Here is a 9,919-nt window from a genome sequence, read left to right on the forward strand (position 1 = left end):
ATTAAATCCTGGTATGAATACTAATTTGGGTACATGTTGAAGAAATACAGAGATATGCAAAAAGAGAGAGACAGAGACTTTATTTATAATGATCAACCCGATTCAGTGAGGGCAAAATCACTGTCCCACCAAATGTGCTTAGTAGATTAACCTCTTAAAAGAAGGGATTCACGGTCATTTGCCACTACGTGGATGGAACTGGAGGGTATTATGCTAAGTGAAATGAGTCAGAGAAAGACAAATATCACATGACTTCACTCATATGAGGACTTTAAGACACAGAACAGGTGAACACAAGGGAAGGGAAGCAAAAATAATATAAAACAAGGGAGGGGAACAAAATATAAGAGACTCTTATATATGGAGAACAAACAGGGTCGCTGGAGAGGTTGTGGGAGGGGAGATGGGCTAAATGGGTAAGGGGCACTAAGGAGTCTACCCCTGAAATCATTGTTGCACTAAATGCTAACTAACTTGGATGTAAATTTTAAAAATTAATTAGTTAATTAATTTTTAAAAAAGAACACTTAAAAAATAAAATTAAAAGGGGGCGCCTGGGTGGCGCAGTCGGTTAAGCGTCCGACTTCAGCCAGGTCATGATCTCGCGGTCCATGAGTTCGAGCCCCGCGTCAGGCTCTGGGCTGATGGCTCAGAGCCTGGAGCCTGTTTCCGATTCTGTGTCTCCCTCTCTCTCTGCCCCTCCCCCGTTCATGCTATGTCTCTCTCTGTCCCAAAAATAAATTTAAAAAAGTTGAAAAAAAAATTAAAAAAAAAATAAATAAAATAAAATTAAAAGAAAAGAAAAGAAAGGATTCATGGAGACTGGCCCAAGAGCAACATACTCAGAACATATTATTGAAAGCTGGCCACAGCTCTGTTGGTGTGACCTTCACAACTCTGTGACCTTTACCACTCAGGCAAACATCACCATGATTTTTACGTGTCCCACTATTCCAGCTGAGAAACTGACTTTGAGAGAGAAGTTAGGTTGTTTGTGCAATGACACACAGCAAGGTAGAGGCCAAACTAGAACTGCCAGGCTGCTGGTAGTTGTTAGAATGTGGTTACTACACAGGAGTGATACAAGAAGGGGTTATGACTGCAGTTAACTGCCCTGACTATGCCAAGTTTGCGTACATCTTCAACGCTTTGGGAAAACGGTTTGACATTTTTTTTATTAAGGCTGATAATGCTAATTCTCTATTCTCCAGCCATTTCACTTCTACTCTAGAAACTCCACGTATACACCAGGATACACAGCCAAGAATATTCACAGCAACATTTTCGTAATATCCCCAAGCTGGAAAAAACTCAGGTGTTCATCAACAGCAGAAAAGATGGTGAATTGGGCTATTTTCATACACTTGAGTGCTCAATAAGATATGTGGATCTCACAAATATAACCCTTGGGCCAAAGAAGAATTTACAAAAGAAACTTAGAATACGACTCCGTTAATACAAAACCCAAAACAAGGAATGTAATCCTATCGTTTAAGAATGTTGAGGGGTGCCTGGCAGGCTCAGTCGGTTAAGTGTCCGACTTCGGCTCAGGTCACGATCTCATGGTTTGTGAGTTCGAGCCCCACGTCAGACTCCGTGCTGACAGCTCGGAGCGTGGAGCCTGCTTCGGATTCTGTCTCCTTTTCTCTGCCCCTCCCCTGCTCACACTCTGTCTCTCTGTCTCTCAATAATAAATAAACGTTAAAAAAAAACTGCTTTAAAAAAAAAGAATGTTGAGATCGATGGTAAAATTATAAAGAAAAGCATGAACAAGATGATCTCAGCAATCAAGGTGGTGATTACCTATGGTAGAGGGCATAAGGGAGAGATGATCAGGAATGGATTTCTGGGCTGTCAGCAATGATCTCTTTCTTGACCTGGGTGACAGTATATAGGTGTCGCTTTATAATTATTGTTCAAATTATGCTTAATGATTCTTTACATTTTTTTCTCAGTAGTCTCTGAATTGATGGGCCACCTCGTATACTTCTTTATTTCCTACAGTTTACCTCTTACTATTTTTTGCACTTTGATGGTGAACTTAAGTATTTGTATTTAAATGAATAAAGCACAAAGAGTTAAGCCGAGAATTTCTAATGAACCCAATTTAATCAACACATATGCTAATAATAAGAAGCGCACTTGACTTTCACACACATTTATACCAAAGTTAGGCAGAAATTGAGATTAGCAACCTTCCATTTTTCTGCTGTTACCCACAAAGACAATTTTGGCCTCGTAAGTCTTCCCAGGAGTCAAGATCGCACCATATGATCCAAAGTGATTGCCATATGGGTGAAATAAAAACCAGAAAAGCTCTGAATAAACTGACACTGACTTTCTTTGAATGGAGGCTTTGAGAATTAGAAAGGGAGAAAACACATACCAGGAGAGGGAAAAAAAGGAAAGCAAGGATAAATAATACTTTCTACATCTTAAAAAATACTATGTCTAATAGGTATTGCCTGTTTCATTAAGAAATGTAAACATGCCTCTGTGCTTCTCATTTGCAACTTGTACACACACACACACACACACACACACACACTATGCTAAGTATAAAAATCCTGCTGTCACCTGAGGAGGGTCAAGGACACAAGTGGCTGGGATAGGCTTCTTCTCTTTCTCCAACTTGGGCTCCAACTCCCGCTCGTCTCCCAGGCTCTCTGGAGTCCCGGACTCTGGGCAGGACCTAATGTAGTCTGAGGGAGGTGGCAAGCACTGTGATGTCACTGATGAAACATCTCAGAGGAACAACCTTCAAAGGTTTGAGGCTATTTGTGTTTAGGGGGAATACAGAAATATGTTGACTAAGACTCTATTCCTTTGGCTGCCGATTTGTATTACACACCCACCCCCCCCCCGCCCCCCGCCCAGGGACTTAAAGTCCTCTCTTCCAGTTGACTTTAGGTGCAATTGATGTGGATTTTTAATTCATCTTTTGGATCTTCATGAGTATCTCTAACATGTGTTTGAAACCTAATAAACCAAGAGTAATAGACTGATACTAACAGATGGGTGCCGAAATTGGTCGCTCCTCTTACGCAGCATGTGAGGGTGTCAAAATATGACTTCTCTTTACCACCCCCATCCTTAACTATTAGAAATGCAAAGACTTTTCTGTCTTGCACACGCACATCCCAAACCGCACAGGCACCAGAATTCAACAGGCATCTCTGGCTCCTTCAAAACTGACCGTACCCCAGGCGGTGAAACTGATCTCTTCAGTCACCTGCTCTGCATAAGATTCCAGCTAAGCTGTATTTTGGAAGTTTACACATTAATATACAGTTTCATCTGAAACAGCTGTGGAAGCCCTGGTTTATATATCTCTGTCAGTAAACCAATACTGCAGTAAACCCATACTGCAAAACTCAGTCCTTTGGAGAGACCCAGGGAGTAAAAGGAGAGTGCATTGAAATGAGGAAACCATAAGTTATGGAATCTGTCCTTAAGAAATCGAATTGTATAACTCAAATATAAACACCAATGAAAACTAGGCTGTTAAGATGAGTTTACAATTAATAGTTCAGATGTCTAGAGGTCCATGGAGCCTCTTGAAATATTTAACTGGACTTGAAAGCATGGGACCCCAGCAATCGTGTTTGCTCAGCAAATCCCTTCTTTATAGATAATAGAGCAAATGCCCCTCTGAATTCCCAGTTAGGGTCAATCGAAATAATGCATCCCCAGAAGACTTATCAAGCAAAATTCTTCGTGTGGTTGGGTTCAGAGTCAAATCTCACCCCACTGTTTCTCCTACTCCAGAGACGTTACTAAAAGAAAGACTTTCCATTCCATTTCTTCATTTTCAACACAAACTCAATGCTAGGTAATGTTAATACAATATTCTGTCACCACATGCCTTGTAAAAAGATAGCTTGGTGAAGTGACAGTATATAATAATTACAGTGCAATCGAACATTGGCAATTATCTGTTGCCATCTGGCAAACCTCTTGAATGTAGTCAGATTTCTGTCTTTTGCCTCCAAGCCCTTGCCAGATCGTTTCAAATGCTGGGAGTGTTTTCTTAGTCACCAAGCCACACCCACACCTTTTTTTGACCACTCAGAATTATTTTGGGAGCAATTAAAAAGTTATATATTTATTATAGAAAAATTGAAAATATTAAATCATAAAGAAAATTTGTATCGGCCACTAATCTCACCATCCAGAGGGGTGGGGGGGAATCCTCTCTACTACTCTTTATTCATATTCAGGCTGCACAGATACAATCTCAAATTCCCGAGATATTTTTGGTAAAGGAATCTGATACTTGAAAAACCTGTATCTTTTTTGATGCATGTAGAATCAAATTCATACTATACGATGCATTTGGTTTTGTGCTTAGGGGACAAGCATTTATTTTTTTACATTATTCAACACAGAATTAGCTCTACAATATGTAAAACATTAAATACAATGGGGAAATGTTAACATATTCCAGAACAGCTCACCAACACTGTCATTTTGGTCGAACTGGTCACTTTCAATGTAACTTGGAGGGATAATCCTACCACTTAATAATGAGTCAGTTCAATTTGTTTACTTGGTTGTCCCATTTAAGTTTATCCAATTTATACCAGGGATGACTATGCCCAGTACATTGACAAATTCCCGGATTGAGCCTGCAGAAGCTTCTGCATATTAGTGGCTTATCCTGTGATGTCATCAGAGACTGGGGTTACGTTGAGAATTTAGCTTGTTATTAGTTTGACCTAATCTCTCCAGAAAAATATGCAAGCCACCCAGTTACCTGGCACGTATTCAAATGCCTAAAGATCTAGAGATCTTCAGATCTGTTAAAAAAAAAAAAATCAACATTACTGCTTCTCATTTAAGAAACTGAAAATAACAAGATTTCAAACCTCAGTGCCAAAGCAAATGCATCCCTTTCAACCAACCTTCCTTAAAGTCTGCTGATATTTTCCTTTCTGTGAGCAACCCCCTTGATTTGACAGCATTCATATGCCATATCAACTTTCTTTCAAGGTGTTGCTCTGCTCATCAACAAGAAGACGTATTTAGAAATCTTTGACATTATTTCTATGCCTATTACTGTAGACTTTAGCCAAGGGCCAAAAACGTCAACTGAATAATATTCACCTTGACACTGATACCAACGATCTAATTAGCATTTATGTCCCCTCTGCCCGCTCACCACCAGCATACATTCTTAGGTGTAAAACAGTACTCTTTGAGAGTTAATGTTGAGTTCTTGTGCCTGGTTAGCAGCTCACCTAGCTTGTTCAATTTATTCCCCATTTCCATCCACCTTTTTAGTTTGGAAAGTAAAAAGTGAACACCTCATGTCAGTCCATGAGTTTTGTGTCAAGTCTATGACACAATGGGAAAAAATCAGTAAGAAATCAGTAAGGCCTGATGAAAGGTGATAAGCTCTTAACACATCATGGTAATGAATATGATGATGACGGTGTCTTTCTCACCTTCACATCTTCACATCCAGCTCGTCATGGAGCTGCTCAGAAGGAAAGAAACCACTCTCTGCTATTCTTTTTCATTATCCCAAATACCTAAGTACAAGCCCAGAGAAAGAGGAAACCCTATTTTTGAAGTTCTGTCCGTGTCCTGAAAAAAGTAATGATTATTATCTGTATTCTTTTTTAAAATTTTTTAAATGTTTATTTATTTATTTATTTTGAGAGAGAAAGTGTGTGTGTGTGTGTGTGTGTGTGTGTGCAAGCAGAGGAGAGCCAGAGGGAGGGAGAGAGAGAATCCCAAGTAGGTTCAGCACTATCAGCACAGAGCCCGATGTGGGACTTGAACCCATGAACTGTGAGATCATGACCTGAGATGAAATCAAGAGTCAGACGCTTAACCGGCTGAGCCACTCAGACCTCCTCTTTATTATCTGTATTCTTAAACACTTGTGGTACATGTGTGATTTTTGTCTCACTAACTGGATTTTCACCTCAAAGTCAGGGATAGTTTCTTGTATTTATTTGTTCTCTAGCCACGCATCGAACCCACAAAGTATCATAATAGATGCTCCAGAATGTAGAGCAAGGGGCTCAGCCCAAGCCTCCGTCATATCGCATCTCCTACTGAGACTCGGACATGTCTGAGCATGTCCAGCAAACATGAGTGGAGGAGGCTGAGGTCAAGGTCAAATCTACTCCAAAGGATCTAGACACCGCCTGGGATAGAACACTCCTCTGAAGGGAGGTGGTCAAGAAGATACGTGTGTTTCGGCAACAGGGAGAATAGTCATTCCACTGCACATAACACAGATTCGCTGGTCCCATGAGAAGCAGATGCCAAGACGGGACTAAACGTGCAGAAGAAAAATATATTAGGGGAAATGCCTGGGAGAGAAAATACAGAGGGAGGAGGGGAAACTGAGAGAGTCATCAAACAGCAAGAGAAAGAGACAGGGAAAAAGGGAAGGGAGGTTGGGTAGAAGCATCTCAGATACTAGAACTGCAATCCAGTTCTCAGGATAGTTTGAGCAGGCTATTAGGAAGCCTCAGGTCACAGTGGTGCGTCAGAGACGGTCCCCGTCTCCCGGGGAGGAGTCAGCCTTCGTATCCCCCCCACCATGCTTATAACTGACTGGGAGCAACCCATGGCAGGCATAGCTTCTGTTTAAAATGTGATTTTGATTTCGGAGCACAGCAGCTGGGGTCCACCTCAGTGATGTCGCTGTGGTGAGAGGCACATTCTCGCAGCCACTGTGCCCACATACTTCCCATCCTGCTTAACTACAGCTCAGAGTCCGGGTCCTAGCGGAGAGAGAGGGCCACGCGTGAAAACCCCGTAACTCTTTTAACCATTTAACCTCCACCGTGTGTAGCGCTGAACGGGACAGAGAGATTCTCACGGACCTCGGCACCTCCGGGGAACCAGCAGTGTTCCTTCCTTCCAGTGTCACAGAGCCTGGCCGAAGCAGCAATACCAACGGAGGCTTAACCTGCAGTTTGCATTAAGTGGTGCAGGCCTCAGTAGCAAATAATAGCGGAGAGCAGCTCAAGCCGAAAGAGCAGGAAAATTGCAGGCGCTGCGGTAGCCAACAGGACTTGTGCATGGGTACATATGAGCCACCTCCTCAAGTTGCTGGAAATAATCAGGAGGAACATTACAGGGGCAGGCAGTCTTACATAACAGGCGGGAGCGAGAGCCAGACAACTAGGTATTCGTCCTTTTTATAATAACCCATTTTAAGTCCTGGGTTGGTGAGGCGACACCTGTTAACATCATTTGACTTGGAACCAATTAAATTCCTCTTCTCTGGAACAAGTATATTTCTGCTCTATAATAAGATTCTGCAAGCAAACAGCTTTCTCTCAGCACATTAAACATAGCAACCAGGGAGAAAAAAAGAAGCAGCCAAAAATGTGTTTACTACTAGGCTAATACCATCTGCCCTCCAAACACTCCCAGATTTCAGATTGGCTTTGATATTTTTCTGATGGGAAATAAGAATTCAGCAGTCTTTTGATGTGTTGTTACTGAGCCCTTTGGGGAGACCAGCCAGACACGCCTACTCAAAACCTTCTGTTTCCTGGTGAACCTGACGGAGGATTTCACTGAATCTCTTTGGAGAACCTGTCAGTCACACTAACACAATTGCAATTTCAACACGAAGAACGAGGATCAGACAAAATTGCTTGTTCTCTGTGAACGAGTCCGTTTTGGCTCTCGCCGTGGCTGTTACAGCAGAGAGAACAAGGTCGTGAAGAATCATGAAAATCCGACTCCGCTCTCTGTAAAGGCAACGATAAAACCGAAGCGCCTAGTTTGCAGAAATGTGGAAGATTAGCTGGAGGCAAACTACCGGCCAGGTTTCCTTTTGGATGAGGGATGTACTATCTCTGGGAGCCATTGGGCTCTTGTTCTAGAGCCTGGGGAGTAACCTAACCTCTTACACTTTTACAGTAAGCGATGTAAAGTCGCCAGGGACTCATATTCTGGGAATTTGAGCAGCTTATCTGGGAGAAAGTGGTTCCGGCCTAGTCTCTTCAGTTCGCATTTTGCTGGTTCTCGCCCTCATTTGTCACTGTAAAGAGACAAGGGGGCCCCCACACCTCAGGCCAATTTTACCTGTGTCCTCATGGGGGTACCCCTTTAGCGCTAACGAAAAGCCAGCCAGCTAACATTTTCTCCTTCTTCTCCTATTCTGCCCCTCTTCCGCTAGATGCTACAGCACTCCCCTTACATGTCACTGAGTCCACTTACATGCCACTCCCACTGACTACGAACTCAAACGGAAGACGTGCCTGCCACTTCCGATATGGACGAATGCCTCTCCCAGGCATCACCGTGGCTTGCCTTATCTTGTGCCTCCAAGATGCCCTTCCTCTGCAGCCACCTCGGCTGGGTGCCGCAGATTTTGACCATGAGTTAGACTGGCTTCTGGAGCAAAATGAGGAGGGGCAGTGAGGAAGCGTGTCTCTTTCTGTGTGTTCCACCCTGTTGAGGAATACCACAGGAGCACTTCCTTGCTCTCATGCCACGGTCTTCCCAGACAGGAGTTCTGGGGGAAGTTCGGCCAGGGACTACGCAGAAGTAAGAGGCATCCTGTTATCTCGGACTCACTTCTTCCCTTCTACCACTAACGTGTGATACCAAACTCACCTTCTCTTAGAGTGAATTCTCTCTCTCGGGAGTTGGCTAAGTTCCCAGGCAAATCGACCCCATCAGGCCTCCTCTATCGGTAAGTAAGACACGTACCGACGTATCTGGGGATGTGGCACCGCACAGCTCAGGCTCAAGCTCAGGCCATACACCACCAGCATCCTGTGCTTCCTACCAATTGTCTTTCCACCGAGGTCGGAGTGGAAATTGCCTTTTCTGCGCTCCAGAAGGCGAGCATACTATTTTGTGTGTCAGCGGCTTCCTGTCGCTCCCAGATGAAGTTTGAAATCTTCAGCTGCAGAGACAAGATCCTACTGTGGTCGAGCTTCTACACTTACGGCTGCCATCCTCTGCAACAAACCCCAACTTGTCAGCACTTCAGACGTTCTGTGTGTGCGTGTGCCATTCCCTTTGATTAGGACATCCTTCCTATCTTCCCTCAACACCGCCTACGTTTGTTTGATGATCAGCAATACTATTGGATTCAAACATCACATTCCCTGATCTTTAAGGCTGGGATCCATGCTGCCCTATATACTACTAATTCCACTCTTTTGTTAGCATTGACCTTCTTGTCCATCTCCCCAGCTTAAGAACAGAGATTGGCTCTCTCACCCCATAGACCCAGTGCCTAGTCAGGTAGTGCAAAGAATGCAGTGGGCACCCCACAGAAGTTTGTTGAATAAAAGTGTGTCTGGGGGCACCTGGGTGGCTCATTCGGTTGGCCATCTGACTCTTGATATTGGCTCGGGTCATGATCTCACGGTTCATGGGATCAAGCCTCACATTGGACTCTGCATTGACAGGGCAAAGCCTGCTTCAGATTCTCTCTCTCCTCCTCTCTCTGCCACTCCCCCACTCATGTGCTCTGTCTCTGTCTGTCTCTCTCTCTCTCTCTCAAAAATAAATAAATAAATAAACTTTAAAAATAAAAAGAACCACTGGGACCTCATCAAGATAAAAAGCTTCTGACAGCAAAGGAAACAATCAACAAAACTAAAAGGCAACCAAGAGAATGGGAGAAGATATTTGCAAATGACATAGTGGGCAAAGGGTTAGTATCCAAAATCTGTAAAGAACTTATCAAACTCAATACCCGGAAAACAAATAATCAGGTAAAGAAATAGGCAGAAGACATGAATAGACACTTTTCCAAAGAAGACATCCAGATGGCTAACAGACACATGAAAAGATGCTCAACATCGCTCATCATCAGGGAAATACAAATCAAAACCACACTGAGGTACCACCTCACACTGGTCAGAGTGGCTAAAATTAACAAGTCAAGAAACAACAGACGTTGGTGAGGATGTGGAGAAAGGAG

General features: G+C 43.2%; 1 long non-coding RNA gene across 1 annotated transcript; it reads right to left on the minus strand.

Moving 5' to 3' along the window:
- Window positions 1-1,638: 1,638 nt before the first annotated feature.
- On the minus strand, window positions 1,639-9,465 carry LOC131486762 (uncharacterized). Its single transcript, XR_009249436.1, has 3 exons — window positions 6,846-9,465; window positions 4,757-4,799; window positions 1,639-2,774 (listed from the first exon to the last, which is right to left on the minus strand). It is a non-coding gene; the product is annotated as an uncharacterized LOC131486762 (long non-coding RNA).
- Between the last annotated feature and the right edge of the window lie 454 nt (window positions 9,466-9,919).

Source organism: Neofelis nebulosa, chromosome 10 (genome assembly GCF_028018385.1).
Source record: "Neofelis nebulosa isolate mNeoNeb1 chromosome 10, mNeoNeb1.pri, whole genome shotgun sequence".
Classification (NCBI taxonomy): Eukaryota; Metazoa; Chordata; class Mammalia; order Carnivora; family Felidae; genus Neofelis; species Neofelis nebulosa.